A 20,036-nucleotide genomic window follows, 5' to 3' on the forward strand; every position below is an offset into this window, starting at 1 on the left:
TGTTTGAAAGAAAACAACTATTATTGGTTAAGCCAGAGACGGGGTGCTGGAAGAGAGTGGGCACCCTTCCCCTCCCCCTTCTCCCTCTGTGCCAAACCCTAGGCCCCACAAACCACACAGGCAGGGCCAGATAGCTCCATGGCGCTGCCAGGTAGGGGAATCACCGCTTGTTACAGGAGCATCTGTGGCCAGGAATCAGGTTAGGAATTCCTAACATCTCTGGCAGACATGTGGGTGGGTTTACCAAATAGTGGCTCTCCTTCTTGCCAGACGCCTCCTCCGGCTGCAGGATGCCGGCAGCGCTCAGCTCTGGGTGCCCTCATCTTCTCCCTGTTTGGCAAATTCCTCCTTGGTTTTCTCTGTGCCCAGTTCCACTTCACGCACTGTGTGGGTGTAAGTTAAGGAAATACGTGATCACGGCCCATGGGGGTGGGGGGACCTGGTGCCGGGAGAGGCTGGAACGACCTAAGGGCTTGGAGTCAACCAGGAGCCTTCCTGGGATAAGGTGAAGCCCAAATCGGGGCAGGGTGTCTGGGCTTTGCCACTGGATGCCAAATGTTGGTGCAGATTTTTGAAATAATGGTTTTAAAAGACTGTAAAATTGAAAGCTGGTGACTTTTTAAAAACATTTTTAAATTTTTTTGGCTCCGTGGCAAGTGGGATCTTAGTTCCCCTACCAGGGATTGAACCGGTGTCCCCTGTGTGGGAAGCATGGAGTCTTAACCACTGGACCACCAGGGAAGTCCCTTAAGCTGGTAACTCTTGAGGAAGTGCCCTACCATACTCCTTGCCTCTCCCATCCCCACCCGAGGGCAGCTCTCTGGCTGGGGTGGCCAGGTGACCCCTGTCCCTGTGTCAGCTACGGTGGACACCGGGGTGCAGAGAGGAGGCTTTGTCTATGTAGGGAGCGCTCTCCCCTTGCCATCGGGCATATGGTTGTTCCATTGACCTGAGGGCACTTTTCACACTTTGATCTTCTACTGCCAAAATGGCTACTAGAGCTAGCTATAAACTTGGGGAGAGATTCTCTTTGGAGGAAGACGGACTCCTGTGCACCTGGAGAAGGACCAGGCAGAGGGATTGGAGAATGTGGATCCTTGACAAGGTCCTGCTGAGGTACCAGCCACAGAGGCCATCTCTTAGCTTTGAGGGTGGAGGCTCCTAACAGAAACGAAAGGCTTTCTTTTTCTCAGATGTCAGCTCAGTTGAAAGCAGGTCCCTGTTTTCTTGGCTCTGGTTGTGGCCAAGAGGACGTCCATCTCCAGGTGGGCACTAAGGGCTGTCAGAGGTATTGTGGGGAGGATGCCGGGGCCACCGTCCCAGAGCCACCACAGCCTGGGGGCCTGTTCTGTTCTCGGCTGCCCACACCCTGCTCGGTGGAACGCTGGTCTGTAATTTCATGGACCTGCATTTCCCAAGAATAAAGTCAGACCACAACTCTGTCACTCCCGAGAGCTTAATGAGATCAACAGAACATGGTCGTGTCCAGCCGCAAACCCCACTGTCGGTGCTCAGACACAGAAAAGAATACAATCCCATACTGTAAACTTTGAAAAGTGGTCCCTGAGGAAAGAAACATGATATACTAAGCAGCTCCTAACTCCAGCTTCACCCCCTGCAAACATCCCCCGAAAGCAAAATATAAAAAGGAAGATTAATCAATAAAATCAGGAACATTCTCTAGTGAATGAAACAGTTTGACAATATTGATAGGGAAACTGCATGAGAACAAAAACTCTTACCCCGCCCCTCCACCCCCAGGCTCTCAGGATCTTAGCCCCTTTCCAGAACTCCACAAAATTTGGAGGAATGACCCTAAGACCTGAGGGATCCACACAGCAGTTAGAAATACTCATAATGAGGTAGTGTGAAATCTAGGACATTTCACACCATCTCAGAAGAGAAAGCTAGGTGCAGCTTTGCCAGCAAAAGCTGCTCGGAACCCCACAGAAACTCTCCTCTGTCTTCCCTGTCAAGTGACCAGATACAGAAAGTGGCTATGACTGCAAACCCCCCATCAAAACTATAGCTCAGAAGGGGAGACATAAGCGATCCGATAAGGAATGAAGTATGTCACAGGGAATTCAACCACACTCTAAGAGAGAGAAACGGAAGCCTGGAACAGCAGACGTGCAAAAATAATCAAGAAAGCAAAGGCAGGAATAAATAAACAGCCGTAAAGATGATGGATGAAGAAACCAGTCTGGAAAAAAACCTCATCAAAGGAGCACAAGTAGATTGGAATCCATGTTTCCGGCTGTAATAGACACAGGTGGATCCCCAGACCGCCTCTAATAGGCCGTGTTGGCTGCTGACAGCCAGCCCTTAGCTGCCGTTCTGCCCAGGATGCTATGCAACCGCCCCAGCCCCAGGGCAGCTGGAAGCCAAGGCCGCCTGATGAGGAAAGGCTGGCCTCCTCGCCTTAAGGTGGACCAACCTCGTGTTCAGGCTCCAGGGTGCTCACTTGTGGGGCCCACAGCTTTACCCATGACTGTGTGGGTGGTGCTCGAGAAACATGTGAAGGAGACAGTTCACACCAATTGGGACTCATGGCTCATCTATTTCTCAATGAGCACAGAAAGCTTTATTCTTTCCCCACCCAAGAAGAAACAGTTCTAAGCCCTTGATGTGGCTGTAAAGGGAGGATTTTCTGCCCAGAAACTGGGTTTCACTGAGGCTTTTCCTGGGCCTGGCACCGAGCCCAGCGTCAGCAGGCTGTGGGCCGTGAGCAGGTGTAACTGGTTCTCTGGGCAATGACGGTAATGAGGTCACCAACGAGCCATCCCTCCTGTGTGTTTAAATGGCACAAGCCCAGAATACCTGAGTTTCTCCTGGGGTGAAAAGGAAGGGACGTACCTGGGGCCAGTCAGACTGCTGATGCCATTTTCTGTATCCAGATACTTCCCTCAACCCTGTGTATGAAGCCCCTTTGTAGAGATCTTCTCCTCTGGGAAACAGAGCCCCCATCCCCCAGCATGGAGCACTACTGAGGCCACACCAGATAGAACTGGCAGCACCTGGGTCACCCTTGTCCCGTGGTTAAGTAGCCTATCAAAGGTGGTTTCTCCTGAACAACTGGTCTACCCCGTAGTACCTGGCCTCGTCCTGTGTGTGGCTCGCGTCGGTGACACCTCCTCAGTGTGACTTCAGAGCTTCTCTGTGATGTTCCTCCCTACCCCTCATCTTCCCCCATACCTCCTGTTCCTTCTGACATCTGAAATTCCAGTTAGACCATATTCCTCTTTGTATTAAGTCAGGCTTCTCCAGAGAAACAGGACAAATAGGATATATATAGATAGACAGATATACAAAGGAGATTTATTGTGAGGGATTGGCTCATGCAATTTTGGAGCCGGAGACGTCCCACAATCTGCCCTCTGTAAGCTGGAGGCCCAGGAAAGCCAGTAGTGTAGTTCCAGTCCAAACCTGAAGGCCTGAGAACCAGGGGGCTAGTGGGTAAGTCCTGGTCCAGGTCTGAGGGAGTGCTAATGTCTAAAGTCAGGAGAAGGTGGACATCCCACCTCAAGCAGACAGAGCGAGTTCCTCTTTCCTCTGCCTTTTTGTTCTATTCAGGCTCTCCATGGATTGGATGATGCCCACACACATCAGAGAGGGAAATCTTTACTCACTCTACCAATTCAAATGCTTCTGAAAACGTCCTCATAGGCATGCCCAGAAATAACATTTTACCAGCTACTTGGGCATCCCTTGGCCGAGTCATATGAACAATTAAATCACCCAGCAAGAACACAGATGCTGCTCAGAGAGGCAATAGCTCAGCTGCCAGAGGTCAGCCATTGACATCTTGATGAAAGACCATCACATTTTCCCTTAAAACCTAAGGTTTAGGAGAACATAGGGCTGGGCTGGGACCTGCAAGAAGAAGGAAAGGAGTGAGGTGGACACTAGGGTGGGCAGGTGGAGGAAGCTGAAGATTCCTTTGTCTACTTTTACAGTTTGCCTGTGGGCTGGTCCAGCTTTGGGCCAGGTGTGGGAGAGAGGGCCACGGGGTACAGAAGTCCACCAGGACCCTACGTACTTCTTCCCAGACCTGTGCCAAAGCTAACCTTGCTTGAAAAATAAGATCAATGCACTGGTGAACCATGGTGAGCTCTGGGGACTGTGGAGGAACCCAGCCTTGCCTCCCCAACCTGTCCAGTTACAAACAAGGAGGAACCTGGGAGCACAGCCACCATTGGCTTCATGCTCTACGGAGCTGCCTAACGACTAAGGACTTCTCCTCTGAGTCGGGTTTGTTACCACGTTTCGCTCCTGGAATGCATTGTTTTCTCTCCTTTTTAAGACGTTTGAAGTCGTTTGATGAGCTGATGTTTATATTTCATGTTCTCTCATGCCAAATGGGCACTTATTATTATCTAGAATTACAAAAGCATTTGGTGTTTTCCAAGCTTAGCTACCTTCAGATTCCAAGAATATCTTGCTTTTTATACAATATAGGGGGTCTGAAACAGTTGTATGTAAATCAGATTTCTGACAATTTAGTAATGTTGAAAATTCACTAGTGACCAAAAGGAAACTTCTGATGGATCTGGGGGGGGTGCAAAGTAAAATAATTATCATTCTGTAATGATTACAGTTGCCTCTGTGCTAGACAATTGAAGTAGCATAAGTTGAGATTCTGGGTTGGCGTTTTTTACAGGAAGACATCCTGTAATATAAATGCTTACTTGTCTTATATCCTCTATGTAGTTATCCTGTCTTTTCCTTCATTTTTTTTTCTTCCTCCACTTTTACTTTAATTGGGCTGTGACTCACATAACAAGTCAAGCGCATTAGAAGCCAGACCAAGACATTCAGGGATAGTCCCAAGAACCCTGGGGCTGGCAGGCACCCCAGCTCCAGGGGAAGCCATCCGTTTCCTCAACTGGTCCACCTGGCAAAAGGTAATTACCGTTTGTGATGCTTGTTAAAGCAGCTGGTGGAGTGAGAGCAGGTTGGGCTGCCCCTTCGCGCCCCAAACAAATGAAACACCTACTGTTCACAGCCCCACCCTAGGTGCTGGTGCAATCGCCTTCCCTGGATTCCCAAGACGTCAGCCTTGAACATGAGTCCTTGCTGCCTTGAAGGCTCGTAGGCGGGTCCTGCCTGGAAGTAGGGGGGCACAGAGAGGGGTCTCCTCCAGACCTGGCCCCAGGGTCCCCCTCAGCCTGGAGTTCTCTGATGGCAGCAGGAGCCCCAGAGTTCTGGTGACTTGGCAGGGAGGAAGCGTGACTCGTCAGGCTAGTTGTGATTCTAAGGTGTGAGGCAGCGGCTCACTTAAAGGAAATGCAGCCTTCTCCTCTCCCTTCTGAGAGGGAGCCGCCAGAGCCCTGGTTTAACACGAGTTAAACAGGTGCCAGAAAGAACAAAGAACTCTCGGCCTGCTGATCTGGTTTGAAAGCTGCTTGTGCAAGCGGCCAGGGCAGGGCTGTCCCAGTGTCTCTCAGCCCAGCCCTCCCGGCTGCCCTGAGGTGGCCGTGCGTTCTGGGGTGAAGCCAGTGGCCAGCAAGGGTACGCTTATCTCCGTGATCGAGCAGGCCTGGGATCTAAAAGGCAGACTCTTTCCCTTCTTGTTCCAAACCTCTGTGTGTGTGTGTGTGTGTGTGTGTGTGTGTGTGTGTGAAATTGCAGGGGGAGGGGGGAGCCTGCAGGGCATAGAACAGCATCTCTCATGCCAGGTGCCCCGTCTGTTCCCCTCACGCTGGAGCTGGGCAGAGCAAGAGGCTGAAGTCGATGTTACTCCACTAACAAAGACAGAAGCTTTGAAACAGACCAGCTCAGGCCTCCATGATGGGAGGCAGAGGTTCTGAAAGGAGCCTGATGGGAAAGTTGCTGTTTCACTTGGCTCAGTGGTGTGGGACAGAGAGGAGGGGAGATGCACCCTCGGGAGCCGGCTCTGCAAAGTGGAGATAGGACGAGGGCAGGTGGGCTTTCGCAGCTTTGTGCCTTTTTAGGAGGTCGCGCTATAACTGCTCAGTGCGTTCTCCAAGAAGCAGGCTGGGGAGAGCATCTCAGTTGCCTGGGTTGGGCACGGGACAGGGCATGGAGTGCCGGCAGCCGTTTGGGGGGAAGTCAGAGCACAAGGCAAGGCCAGGCCAGGCCAGGATGGCGGGCTGGTTTCACCTTGTGAGCCAACTCTGACCCCAGGGTGCTGCGTTGAGAAGGATCCTAAGTCTATCTCAACGGTCTTTCATGTTCCACCAAGGCTGTCAGGGGCGCAGGAGGTCCTTAACCAGCAGACTGCCCAGCTCATGGAGCTGTGCACCTTTCCTCATCTCTGACGTGCATGTGACCCAGGTCACACAGAACTCTGATTCCTGGGATGTGGGACCCCTTTCTTTATAAGGCCAGACGTATCTGGGCTGGGAGGCAGGGGCAGGCCAGGGCCTGGGAGGCTGAGCCCAGATCTCTCCTGGTCAGTGGACAAAAGAGCTGGTAGCTAAATGAGGGACCCCTTCTCCTGAAACTCTGGCAGGTTGGGGCAGTTTTTTGACCATTGCCCTGGGGACAGGGGCTTACACATTGTGGGTGCACTCCTCCCAGAAAGGCCCGAAGTCCAGAATAGAGGGCGGTCTCTGGACACCTGACCTGCTGGCTGCCTTGCACAGAGCCTGGGGGGGTTTTGTGTGGGATTAAATAAATTGAAGCACATCAATTAGGCCGGTGCTGATATACACTAGGTGCTCCATGAATATAAATTCACTTTTCCTTTCTCTCTTTTACAAAAAATGTGGTAAAAATGTGCATAATGTGAAATTTACCATTTTAACCTTTCTTTTTAAAAATTAATTAATTTATTTATTTTTGGCTGCGTTGGGTCTTTGTTGCTGTGCGTGGGCTTTCTCTAGTTGTGGCGAGTGGGGGCTACTCTTCATTGCGGTGCGCCGTCTTCTCACTGTGGTGGCTTCTCTTGTTGCAGAGCACGGCCTCTAGTCTTGCGGGCTTCAATAGTTGTGGCTCGCGGGCTCTAGAGCGCAGGCTCAGTAGTTGTGGCGCACGGGCTTAGTTGCTCCATGGCATGTGGGATCTTCCCAGACCAGGACACGAACCTGTGTCCCTTGCATTGGCAGGCAGATTCTTAACCACTGCGCCACCAGGGAAGTCCTGATATGTCCTTTTGTGACTGGTTTATTTCACTTAGCATAGTGTCCTCAAGGTTCATCCATGTTGTAGCAAATGTCCGAATTTCCTTCCTTTTTGAGGCTGAATAATATTTCATTGAATGTATATGTCCCACATTGCTTTTATCCTTTCACCCATCAGTGGACACTTGGGTTGTTCCCACCCTAGGCTATTGTGACTAATGCTGCTATGAACATGGTATACGTGTGTCCATTTGAGTCCCTTTCATTGAGTCCATTTCAGTGCTGTTCTGGGCACACACAGAGGTGGATCCTTTCTCCTTTGAAACACCTTTAACAAATTTGATTTTCAAAAACTTGAATAGATATCATGGAGATTGGAGTGGGCCAGCTGTTTTCTGTAGCACTGTCAGATGGCTTTTCACCCTGTGTTCGTCTTGGGGCCCAGAGATGAGGCCATCAACCCACCTGGCTCCTGGCTCTGTATGGGTCCTCTCTCACCCCCAAAGAGCCTTTTAATCTCTCTAGGCCACTGTCCTTCCAGTCTATAGCACTGATGGATCAGCCTAAAACCTGCACTTTACAAGTCCTCCCTGGAGCATGAGCTGTAGCAACTGCCTTCCACCTGTCCCGATCCTGCAAGTCCATCTTTTCCATTGGCCCTAGTGTCATCCACTTGCTGTGCACATCTCACCCTAACACCTTCCACTGCCTGCAGGATACAGGTGAGGTCTTCCCTGACCATGCCTCCCCACTTTTTGCAATTTATACCATAGTTGCTCATAGTTTTGCACCTTCTATGCCTTTGCTCGTGTGGTCCCCTCTGAATGCCATCCACCTATTACGCCCAACCCATCCTTCGAATATCTACCTGATCCAATTTATCTTTGAAGACTCAGCTCAAGGATTTGCTCTTCCAGAAGGCCTTCCTTGTGTGGCCTGGTAGAGTAGGAATTCAGAAATGTCTGGTGAATTGACGAGGGAATGGCATCCCCAGCGATCTCCCTCCAGGTGAAATGCGAGCGTCCTTTTAATTTTTGCTTTAGAGGTGGGGTCACGCCTATAAAGGGTGTGGGCTCAAGTAAGTCCCACTGGGCTTCCATCCCTTCCCTGGTTGGACAGTTCTATAAAGTTGAAGGTTAACAGAAACACCAAGGGCTCTTTGAAAGGAAGAAGCCGCTAAAGGACACGGTATAATTGGAAGTTGTACATGGAGCATAGTTGGGTGATGGCGGCTCTTTAAGGATTCATTGTACAAACTTACATGCATATAGATCTATGTGTGAGTCTAGATGTGTAGACCTAGCTCTACAGGAGTCTTAGCGCTTTGTCAGTAGCCATGAAGACCACTGCCTCTCTGATTTGTCCCCTGGCCCCCAGGGTCCCCTAGAGTGGGGGAGCCAGAGCAGGGCTAAGCTTTGCTCTGTCCTGGGAACGTTGCTTGTTCCATCTAGGTTGTGACTTAGATATTAATAACTCTGTTTCTTGCTGTCCTCAATCTGGTAGGTTAGCCCTCCCCCATGGGATGCTTGCCCTACATGTAAGCACATTCTTCCTTGTTCTCTGCAATAGTTCAGGCTTAAATATCACCCTTAGCAGAAAATGTAAATGCTAGGGCAAGAAAGTACAGAGTTCAACCGGTTGTAGGTTATAAGTAGTGATTATATCACTTTCTCAGTAATGCCTGCACGGTGATTAGCACCGTGTATGTATTATACCCTATATATGGGGGCTGCTGAAATCTCCTTGGTAGAGACAGACTTCAAATGCAGCTGCACTGGTTTTAAAACAACATCAGTTTAATGTGTGAGAGCCCATTCTGTCACCAGGAAGCCAAAGTCATTGCGACATGGATTGAACCACTTAACCTTGGAGTCATTGCAACAGGGGTTGAACCACTGAACGTTGCGGTGGCAGCAGCCTGTATCTGATGGATATATTCCTGTCTTTGGGATGTTAAAAAAAAAAAAGTCACACAAAGCCCTGTGTGAGGAGGATAGAACTTCCCTTCAATTTATACCCTCCCTCTGAGGCTGGGAAGAGACCAGAGAGAGCTCTCCAAAAATGGTTTCCATGCGTGCGCCAGCCCTGCTGTGGTCCTTGCCTTGTTCTCATTTTGTTGAAAGTCCCATCCTAGCTGGGATTCCATTCCCAACATGGGTCACCCCTCAACCTGTGGGATGTGCCTAGAGAATCCCCTCCAAGTTATACACAACAACTGTTCCCACAATATTTCTTCTCTCCACTCTTTATTCTACCTGGTCTCTGCCCTCAGGAAGTTTGCAGACACATAATAGATCGTTATGGCATTGGGAGAGATGAATGCTGGGATGCTGGGGTTCCAGGAGAGCCAGATGAAGGCCCTCAGCCCAGCCCAGGGGAGGGGAGCAGAGCGGGCATTTAAAGGAGGTGACTTTGGGGGTGGGGGGCACAGTCGGGAATGCTTCTTTTCAACTCCTGGTGTTTCCTTCCATGTAGAGGAAGCTTTGTTAGTGTAATGCTTCTGGTCTCCTTCTGCCCTGTTGCTTCCTAGAGGAAGAGGAATTCCTTACATTTGGAAAGAGAAACTGGGTTTGCAGAGTCCAGATATGTCCTCTCCTTTTCTTGGCGAGCCAGCCTACCTGCACGGAGTGCAGGTCTGCTCTGCCCTCTACCCCGCCCCCGGCCCCACCGTAAATATTCCAGGGGCAAGGCATGGAGGTGTGCTCTGACACAGCACAGCCTGTTGCTGGGTGGGCAGCTTTATTTGAAGCTGGGGTTAGTGTCCAGAAGCCCCTTGTTTGTAGATAACATAAGCCACGTTCTCCAATGTCTATTTTGTCAGTCATAAAGATGATGTTTTGGTTTCCAACTGCCTGGCTCCTTTCACTTATTACTCAAGGACTCAGAACTTGGATAGAGAAGAAGGCTGCCATTTGGGGGACCATGCTGCATTCCAGTAGTGACAGTCAGCTCAGCCCCAAACCCTGATCATTTAAAGAAAAAGGAGGTTGGGAACATGCTCTATCTCCAAAGTGGCTGCCTGTGAAGTATGTGGAGGTGAACTGTACAGACACAGGGAAGAGAAAACACAGAGCTCAGAGTGGGAAGGATTAGCGTCCCAAGACTGAAACACACCAGTGTGGATGGAACATTGTGACTGAGGAAGGAGTGATTGAGAAAAGCCTCGAGAAATCACCAGACCAGACCATGCAGGCTTTGCAGGCTAAGGAAGAAGAGTTTGAATTTTATTTTAAGAGTGATGGTAAGTCAGTGAAGGTCTTAACAGGGCAGTGATATGGTCTCATTTACGCTTCAAGAAGTCATTCTTTTGACCCTGGTAGAGAATGGTCTGTGGGCTGGGTGATGACAATAGGAGAATTGGGGATGAATTCTAAATCTGGCTTGATGCGTGGATGGAAGTGCCATTTACAGAGTTGGTGAAGACCAGGAGGAGGATGGGGAAGGTAATTACATTTCAGATGCTCCAAGACTTCCCAGTGGCAATGTTAGGTAAGCAGTTGGATGTGGGTTCTGGGACTCAGAGGATCTGGAGGAATCCCAACATTTAGAGGGGTGTGTATGTGCGTGTGTATGTGTGTGTGTGTGTGTGTGTGTGTGTGTGTGAGTGACCACGCAAAGGAGACAAATGAACACATCCCTGGCCAGTCCATATCATCCTGCCTGGACAGTCACTGACTAGAGAACACTAGCAAAACATCAAAACATCTTTTTTTTTTTTAATTTAAATTTTTATTTAGCAAAGTTTGGGGCTGAATGATACAAACAATTTCCTTTGGAAAATTCCGTATAGAATACCTAGCCTTATAAAGAACTATCATATGATCTTATTTGGGGGAAATTTTCATCACTTCCAGGATATTCTTCTCTACACAAAAGCTAGTTGTCAATCATTTTCCTGTTGAGGGCAAAGAATGCAGGAGACTTTTCATTCATTACAATTGATGTCTTTCGCAAAAGGACCCCTTAATTAATGTTTATACGGGGCACATAGCTTTTTCAAAGACATCCGGCCCTTCCTAATGCACACAGCTGTGTTTGAGAGCCTGATTTTTCACCCAGCCAAAGGACTCCGCAGGGATCCAGTCTTCATCTCGACCTCTGCCTTTCCACCTTTTTCATAGCGGAGCCACTTTCCTGCAATGCTCCTGCTGGCTGAACTGCATTCATCGCCATGAAAGGGGCTGCCAATATTTAAAGTTCATTTCAGGAAGGTTTCATAATAAGAACTGGGGAAAATAACATAATCTCATTTTAAAACATTTCCTTCCTCTGTTCTGCTGATAGAATCAAACAATTCAGAGTTCCATCTGTCCTGTAACAGGTCCAGGTTGCATGATGTGGTTTTTGAAGTTATTTGTTTGCTTTGTTTCAGGGCACCTCTGGTGGGATTCCCTCCCCTCCTGGCTGCATTCAGCCTGTGCCATTTGATCCTTGGATTTGCAATTCCGGGAGCAAAAATAATGAGCTAGCATTGTAGGAAAATGTCACTCAGCCCCAACACAATCAGAACCTAGGTCTGGGGAGGGATGTCAAGCTCTAAAAGGCAGAGTGGATTTTTGCTTAAAGGAACATTTTTAAAGTCAGTATAAAAACACACAAGCATGGAATCAGACAACAGCAATAATAATCCAAATGTGAGTCTATATGTAATGTGCTGACAGGCTCCGTGGTATGTTAATCTTTTTTCCCCCTCCCTGGGCCTCTGAACAACCAAGGCATTTTATGGTGCTAAGTGCTACACTGAGAGACCCTTTCCTGATGTGATCTCAGTCCCAGATGAAGGTGGGAGGGGACCACCTTCTACAGCTTTGCCTGACTTTTCCTTTCCTGGGTTTCCAACCTGCCCATCCCATTCCCTGTGGCTTCTAGTTTGAGGGCCGGCAAACCTTTTCTGTAAAGGGCCATGTCTTACTGGTTTAGGCAACTATAACAAAATACCACAGACTGGTGTCTTGTAAACAGAAATTTGCCTCTTACAGTTCTGGATACTGGGATATTCAAGATCAGGTGTCTGGTGAAGGCCCACTTCTCAGACTGTGCCTTCTAGCTGTAACTCAGTGTAACAGAGGGGTGAGAGCTCTCTGGGGTCTCTTTCATAAGGGCACTGATCCCATTCATGAAGGCTCCACATCCTAATACCATCACAGTGGGTGTTAGGTTTCAACATATGAATTTTGGAGAGATGTAAACATTTAGACCAATGCAGGCCAGATGGTAAATATTTTAGGCCTTGTGGATCACACATCTCTTCCACAGCGACTCAATTCTGTCACATAGCATGGGAGCAGCCACAGACAACATGTAAACAACAAGAGTGACTGTGATCCAACAAAACTATTTATGGACATTGAAATTCGAATTTCAAATAAATTTCACATGTCATAAAATAGTGTTCTTTTGATTTTTTTTTAAACCATTTAAAAACGTAGAAGGCATTTTTGGCCCATGTGTTGTTCAAAAAAAGGCCGTGGGCAGGACAGATTTGGCCCATGGGCTGTAGTTTGCAGCTCTTGTTCTAGGTTATTGCTTTTGTGCTAATGTTCCTCCTGGCCACTAGGGGCACATGACTTCCTCTTGACCACACATCAAAATTCTTTCTCTACAAAAGCAAGGATGAGAGTAAAAGTTTCTATCAGATTGCAGTTGAAAAGTGAAAGGATCCTTCTTATTTTCATTTTTTTAATTCTTTTTTACTCACTTTCCCCTCACTGCTCTCTCTGCTCACCTCTTCACCTAAGTGTTGATCTCCTAAGCTTTCATTCTCTTCCATTCCCCCTTCTCCATTATGTGCTCAATTCTCTTCCAGGACTTTCTCATTAAATTTCACAGTTTGGGTTACCCTTGTGTCTTAAGCCCATGCTGGGCAAATGCAAACCAGACGGTCTGTGACACAAATTTCACAGGTGTGCAGCCAAATGAGACAAATGGGGATGATGGAGGGAGGTTTTCATATAAATTGATTTGATTTAAAGGAGTCTCCTTTATTCTGATGGCTTTCATACTTTTTTTTGGAATTACAGTGTCTGGTGTTTTTTGAAGTGGTGGTACAGTAGATGATAATATATAACAAACAAAAAAATTAGCTATGTGAACTGCCCCCTTTTTTTTTTCTGAGAAATTTTACCAAAATTTGAAATTCAAAGATTGACAACAAATATAAATATGATTCCTACCCCAGCCTCTCTCCTGGGTTCCAGACCCATAAATCCGAACTGCTCACTGGACATCTTACCTTGAAATACTGTAGGCACCTCCAATTCAACATGTCTAACTTGAAATGTTTTACCTTCCCTCTCCTCCTTCTTCCACCCCTCTTTACCACCCTTCCCTGAAATGAACTCAGATTTTCCTTCTTCCTGAATCCTCTATCATGGTCAGGGCATCACTCTCCCCTTAATAACTCAGGTTAGAAATGTGCAGTTATATCTTACTCCTCCCCCTTCCTCCCCCTCCACGGCTGATCAGTTGCTAAATTCTGTTGATGTCACCTGAGATAAGTCTCCTGAATTGGTTCCCTCCAGCATCTCCAATGCCTCTTCCCCTTTCAGCCCTTAATGGTTTCTTGGTTTCCTACCAATTGCCCCCTGCTCCATGAGTCTTCTCTCCAGCTACCAAAATACTGTCATTAACAATCATCTTTCTAAAACAGATCTGATTGTGTGATTCACCTGCTCAAAGAAACCACCAAGTTCTTCTTATTAGGTACAAAATAAAGTCTTGGATTTCCTACAGCTGTTACTCAAGACGGATTTGCCCGCAGCCACCTTGCTAGCTTCATTATATATTTACCTTATAAATGTATTTATTTATTTAAATTTTCTATTCTCTGGTCAAAATGACTTAGTCACTTGACTTCACATCTTTATTCCTTTGCTGACAGCATTCCTTCCATTTGGAATGCCCTTTACTCTTCTCCAAATAACTAAATCCTGCTCAATCTTCAAGACCTAACTAAAATGTGACTTTTTCTATGGAGCTTTTCCTTGTCTTTTTTTTTTTTCTAATTAATTAATTTATTTTTGGCTGTGTTGAGTCTTCGTCGCTGTGCGTGGGCCTTCTCTAGTTGTAGCGAGCGGGGGCTACTCTTTGTTGCGGTGTGTGGACTTTTCATGGCGTTGGCTTCTCTTGTTGCGGAGCATGGGCTCTAGGCACGCAGGCTTCAGTGGTTGTGGCACACAGGCTTCAGTACTTGTGGCTCGTGGACTCTAGAGCACAGGCTTAGTAGTTGTGGTGCATGGGCCTAGTTGCTCCATGGCATGTGGGATCTTCTCGGACTGGGGCTCGAACCTGTGTCCCCTGCATTGGCAGGCGGATTCTTAACCACTGTGCCACAGGGGAAGTCCCAGCTTTTCCTTGTCTTTGTTCCTGCTTATCTCTTCCCTACATAGCAATCAAAGCAACCTCTTCCCAATGCTAATCAGAGTATTTCTTTCCCTTTTTTGAAGCCCTTCAATAGCTACCCATTGCTCTTAGAATAAAGATCAAACTCTTAGCATTGCTGACAAGGCCCCTGAACATCTGCCCCACATCTGGCATTCCAGCTTCATTCCTCACCATCCCTGTGATGGTTAATTTTATGTGTCAACTTGACTGGGCCATGGGGTGCCCAGATATTTGGTCAAACATTATTCTGGGTGTTTCTGTGAGGGTGTTTTGGATGAGATTAACATTTAAATGGGTAGGTTGAGTAAAGCAGATTGTCCTTCATAGTGTGGTGAGCCTTGTCTGATCAGTTCAAGGCCTGAAGAGAACAAAAAGCTGATCTCCCCTGGGCACGGAGATTTCCTCCTGCCTGACAGCCTTTGGACTGGGACATTGGGTTTTTTCCTCCCTTTGGACTCAAACTAAATCTTTGACTCTTCCTGGGTCTCGAGTCTAATGGACTTGAGACTGGATGACACCATCCACTCCCTTGGGTCTCAGGCCTTCAGTCTTGGACTGGAATTACCCTCTTGGCTCTCCTGGGTCTTCAGCTTGCTGACTCACCCTGAAGATACTAGGACAGGCCTGCTTCCATAAACACAGGGACCTATCCCTTATAATAAATCGCTCTCTGTATACATCAATGCATCCGATTGGTTCTGTTTCTCTGGAGAACCATGACTAATACAATCCCTTCCCACCCTAATTATCTGCAGCAGCCTGATCTTTCAGTTCCTTGAAAGCACTAAGTCCCTTCCCGCTATGGGGACCCTCCCTCCCTCCTTCATGTCCTGGCTAAAGCCAAATCCACCTCAAGCCTCAACTTAAGCATCACTTCCTTAAGAGAGCCTGACCCCTCTGCATCCCCACCCCCATGGCTAGGCCAACTCCTTCTAAACTTCTTTCCTAATACTTACCATAACTGTAATTTAAATGTTTATTTGTGAATTTACTTGTTTAATGTCTGTGTTCCTCCCAGGACAGGGCGCTTCCTGAGGGCAGGGACCACACCTGTCTTGTTCAACACTGTGGTCCCAGCACGTGGCACAGGGCCATGCACGAATGGATGAATGATTGCGTGGACCCTTGTGCCCGTGGCTGGTATTATACCAGAAGTGATTATGTTCTGCAGAAGACAACAAAAGTGTTAGGGCAAGATAAAGTAATAAACAACCTGCCTGCCTTCATCTGTGTCAAGAAGTGTAAATCCCAAAGAGAAAGACTGTTTTTCTTATAGTTAGTAATATCACTATTGCTCTGTCATAGCTAAGATAAAAATCAATCTAATTAAAGCAACAAGGTGTTTTCTGGTTGGGTAATTTTGCTTGTTGTGGTTTTTAAAGTGTGTGTAGAGCTGGATGATAATAAATGACTAAGAGTCAGGACAGATGAAATTTTAATTTTTGTTTCTTCACTTTTATCCTTCTCCCACTTTCCATAATGACTTCCGTATGGGGATAAATATGACTCATAACTTGTGTTTTGAAGTTAAAAATGTATAGATTGTAGCTCCCCGGTCTGCCTCATTATTTTCACTTTGCAGAGACTTCATATTAAGCCAGGTTGTCCTTGATCACTGAGCCCTCCCTGGACGCTGGGCAAAATGAAGCTGAACCCCCTGATGCTGGGTTTCCCACGGGCAGGCCCACCTTTGCTTCTGAAAGACCTTGCAATTCCCTTCTTCCATCTCTTCTGCCTCTTGTTTCCCTTCTTCCTCCCCCACACAGACTTGGCCAGTTTCCATCAGAGGTTTGGAGTGGGGTATTTCTTTTATTCCCCTATCGTGTGCTAAATTCTATTTACAATTCTCCGAAGGACACAACATGCAATCAACGGAAGAAAAAGTTTCCAAAATAATGGTGAAGATTTTGAGACATGGGAGGCCATCAATGAACAAATCAGTTGACAGAGATATTTTAAAAAAATTTTATTGAAGTAGAGTTGATTTACAAGGTTGTATTAATTCCTGCTGTACAGCAAAGTGATTCAGTTATATACATATATTCTTTTTCATATTCTTTTCCATTATGGTTTATCCCAGGATATTGAATATAATTCCCTGTGCTATGCAATAGGACCTTGTTGTTCATCCATCCTATATATAATAGTTTGCATCCGCTAATCCCAAACTCCCAATCCTTCCCTCCTCTACCCTCCTCCCCCTTGGCAACCACACGTCTGTTCTCTATGAACAGACATGTTTTGAGAGTCTTCTTTGAGCTCCGTGCTGTAGTAAATGATTGAGAACTACAAAAGTATACCATTATCTATTTGTTCCCTACCTAATTAGTATTTATTGAATATTTGTCTTATGCAACTTGGAAGATAGTGTTGGAGCTGGAAAGCCCCATGTGCTACAGTGGGGCATGTCCAGAGGAAAGGAAAGGAGGAAGCCAGTTAGGAAATGTGTCCTCTGGTGTGAGGTGTTGAGTGCCCACACCTGAGAGGTGATAAAGCCTCATGAGGCTCATACCTGATTGGTTCCCTCTGCATGGCTGCCCTGAATGCTGTTTCTCTAAGTATCTTCATGGCCAACTCCCTCACCTTCTTCAACTGTTTCTGCAAATGTCACTGTCTCAATGAAACTTCCTTATCTGTTATGTTCTGAATTTTGTATTTGGTGTCTCCCCCAGAATTTATATGTTGAATCCCTAACCAGTAATGTGATGGTATTAGGAGGTGGGGCCTTTGGGAGGTGATGAGGTCATGAGGGTGGGGCCCTCATGAGTGGGATTAGTGCCCTTATGAAAGAGACCCTGCAGTGCTCCCTCATCCCTTCCTCCAGGTGAGGACACAGCAAGGAGACAGCCATCTGTCTATGAACTTGGAAGTATGTGCTCACCAGACACTGAATCTGCTGGTGCATTGAACTTGGCCTTCCAGCCTCCAGAACAATGAGAAATACGTTTCTGTTTATAAGCTCCCCCGGTCTGTGGTATTCTGTTCTAGCAGCCTGAGGAGACTAAGACACTCACCGTGCTATTTAAAATTGCACACCCCGTTCCCTCTGCAACATTCCCTGCCTTGTATTCTCAAATTCCCTTTAACCTTTCCAACTTTTTCTTCTTTTCGTAGCATTTGCCATCTTCTGATATACTATATAACACCCATATTTATTTTGTACATTAGTTATGTTTGCACACCGCCCGCCCCTCCCCCCACCGCCGACTATCCATTCCATGAGGGCTTATCTGTTTTATTCATTGGTGTATCTTAAGTACCTAGAAAAGTGCCTGCATATGGTAGATGCTCAATCAGTATGTTTTGAACAAATGACAGGGTCACATATTCTTAGCGAGTTTGCTTTTGTGTTCCTCTAGAACATCACTGCATTGAAATTGATAAATAATTTACCTTCCAACACCTGTTAGTTGATGTTTATTGCTTTTGTTTCCTGGTTTTTAAGTAGCTGAGAGGGAATCACGGAGGTGGTAATTTTATTGAGAATGGAGATGCTAAATTTGCATCCAAGGTGCAGGTGGGTACTCTTTCTGGATGTTTACGGTTCAGACTCCAGGCACTAAAGACAAGGAATGAGTGGGGACAGCAAGACTTAGGCTGGGACTAGAATAGCTTGAACTTAGATCAGTGAAGGTCGTAGGAAGCACCTTCCTGGCATGATGTCCCAGGGGCACAGATGCAGGAGAAAACAGAGCGTTGGTGAGAAGACCAGCCTGTGGGATGATGGGGACTAAGGTAAAACAGGAAGGGAGGGGCCGGATGCTGAGAACCAGAAAAGCTGGGCAGAGGAGTTTTGACGTTTTGTGATGAGCCACGAGGAGATAGGAAGTGGCCCGATGAGAGCTTGTTTTAGCAGAGTCTTGTAGCTGCTCTACACAGGCTGGCCTGCAAAGTGGAGCTGGAGAAGGTCAGAGCAACCTGCCTTGATGTTGTTACCCACAAGCCAGCCAAGGTCTGAACAAGGTGTAGTAATGGGTCATCTCAGAGATTTTGAAAGAAGCAACTGAAGTTCTTCTGATTTTTATAATGAAAAATTTCAAACATACAGAAACATTTGTAATATATTACTCTACATATATATGTACACACACACACACACACACACACACACACACACACAAACATTGCCTGGATCCAACAACCAAAACAACAGAATTTTAAGTGGGTTTTATTTCATTTACCAAGAGTCTACAGATGGGTTACAGTACGGACATTATAAACACAGAAGAATATTTTTCCAATTATTGCAGTAAGACCTCAGATTCAACATATGATCATGTTTTCTCATTATAATTTCCATGGAGTCAAGACTGTAATGCCAGTTTTAGGATACTTAGTTCTCGAATGCAAACCTCCATGTGAAGTCACAATTCATTAAATGAATGAGGAAGGCAACGTGATGCTGTTTGGCTGAGCGCATCTGTGATTGTAATCTCTGCCAGCAAAGTATTTTTTAAATGTTCCTGTTAGCTGGGTTGAGATGGAAAATATTGTTTTGTTCCCGTCTAAAGAAAATAAAAGCTCGTGCGGTTACTTTTTGTTGTTGTTGTTGTTTTGCCAAGCATTCTCTGAGGATAAAGAACTCATTCATGCTTCACCATCTTCACCTCTCGTGTGGGGGGAAAAACAGTAAAAAAAAAAAGTGAAGTTTGAAGGTGAAAATACTGACGAAAATAAGACTTAGCAGCTTGACATATACTGTTTTTTTTTCTTTTTCTTTTTCCAGGTTTCTTCCTTTCCCCAGTCTTCTGTTTTAGGTTGTTTTCGTTGCTGTGTGTTTTCTTCAGCCTTTTTGGTCTGACCCAGCGTTACTTTCTGTGTCCATCAATTCATAGGTCACCATTGTCACTTGCCAGTTCTTTCGTGGGTGACTTGTTAAAATGCCAGTTCAGTACCTTCAAACTGGTCCGCTGTACCTGCTTTAAAACCACAGATACTGCAGACTCACTGAGGTTGAGTAGTGCAATAGTGAGGGACTTTGAATTCTCTGTGTAATAAAGAAAACCCCCCCGGATGGGGGTCAAGGGAAATGGTCTGACGGTGAGTTTTGGAACTGTAGGTTATCGCGTTCCAGCGAGGTTCCTAACTGTTAAGTTCCCACAACGATGGTTCTCAGGCCTGTGTCTTCCTCATTCTGTGGGGGATGAGGTAGTGGTTTGGGTACCACACTGCCTCAGAATAGAGTGCTGGGGCCACCCAGCCAGTAGAGATGGATGGGACCGTGCGCCAAACGTCCAGTCAACTCTGGAGGGAACGGGGGGGGGGGGGGGGGGGGGAGGGAGAGAAGGAGGTGAGTACATTTGCTTCGTTCCCTGGGAAGAAGTTCCACCCTTCTCAGTGGTCGACTCTATTTACTTGCCTGGCTTATGAAGACAGATGCTTTTGTTCCTTCCCCTCATTCTTTTTTTGCTTTTGTGTAAAAAATTTTTTTCTATTGAAATATAGTTTGATTTTACAATGTTGTGTTAGTTTCAGGTGTACAGCAAAGTGATTCAGATATATATATACACACATATATATATACATATGTATATGTATTCTTTTTTTAAGATTCTTTTCTCTTCTTGG

General features: G+C 46.6%; 1 long non-coding RNA gene across 3 annotated transcripts in view; it reads right to left on the reverse strand.

Annotated features, from left to right (window-relative positions):
• LOC149749961 (uncharacterized) overlaps positions 1-5,556 on the reverse strand; it is a 30,097-nt gene extending 24,541 nt beyond the window's left edge. The window contains exons 1-2 of one of the 3 annotated variants that reach the window (XR_016391924.1): positions 2,857-5,544; positions 245-1,405 (exon numbers count right to left, since the gene is read on the reverse strand). This is a non-coding gene — a long non-coding RNA (uncharacterized LOC149749961). Of the gene's footprint in view, positions 1-244 lie in introns of all 3 variants that reach the window. The other 2 variants (XR_016391925.1, XR_016391923.1) reach the window with 2 other exon arrangements.
• Positions 5,557-20,036: the final 14,480 nt, after the last annotated feature.

This window comes from Delphinapterus leucas, chromosome 2 (assembly GCF_059928025.1).
Source record: "Delphinapterus leucas isolate spDelLeu-1000000601 "Yukka" chromosome 2, BTC_Dleu_Yukka2, whole genome shotgun sequence".
NCBI lineage: Eukaryota > Metazoa > Chordata > Mammalia > Artiodactyla > Monodontidae > Delphinapterus > Delphinapterus leucas.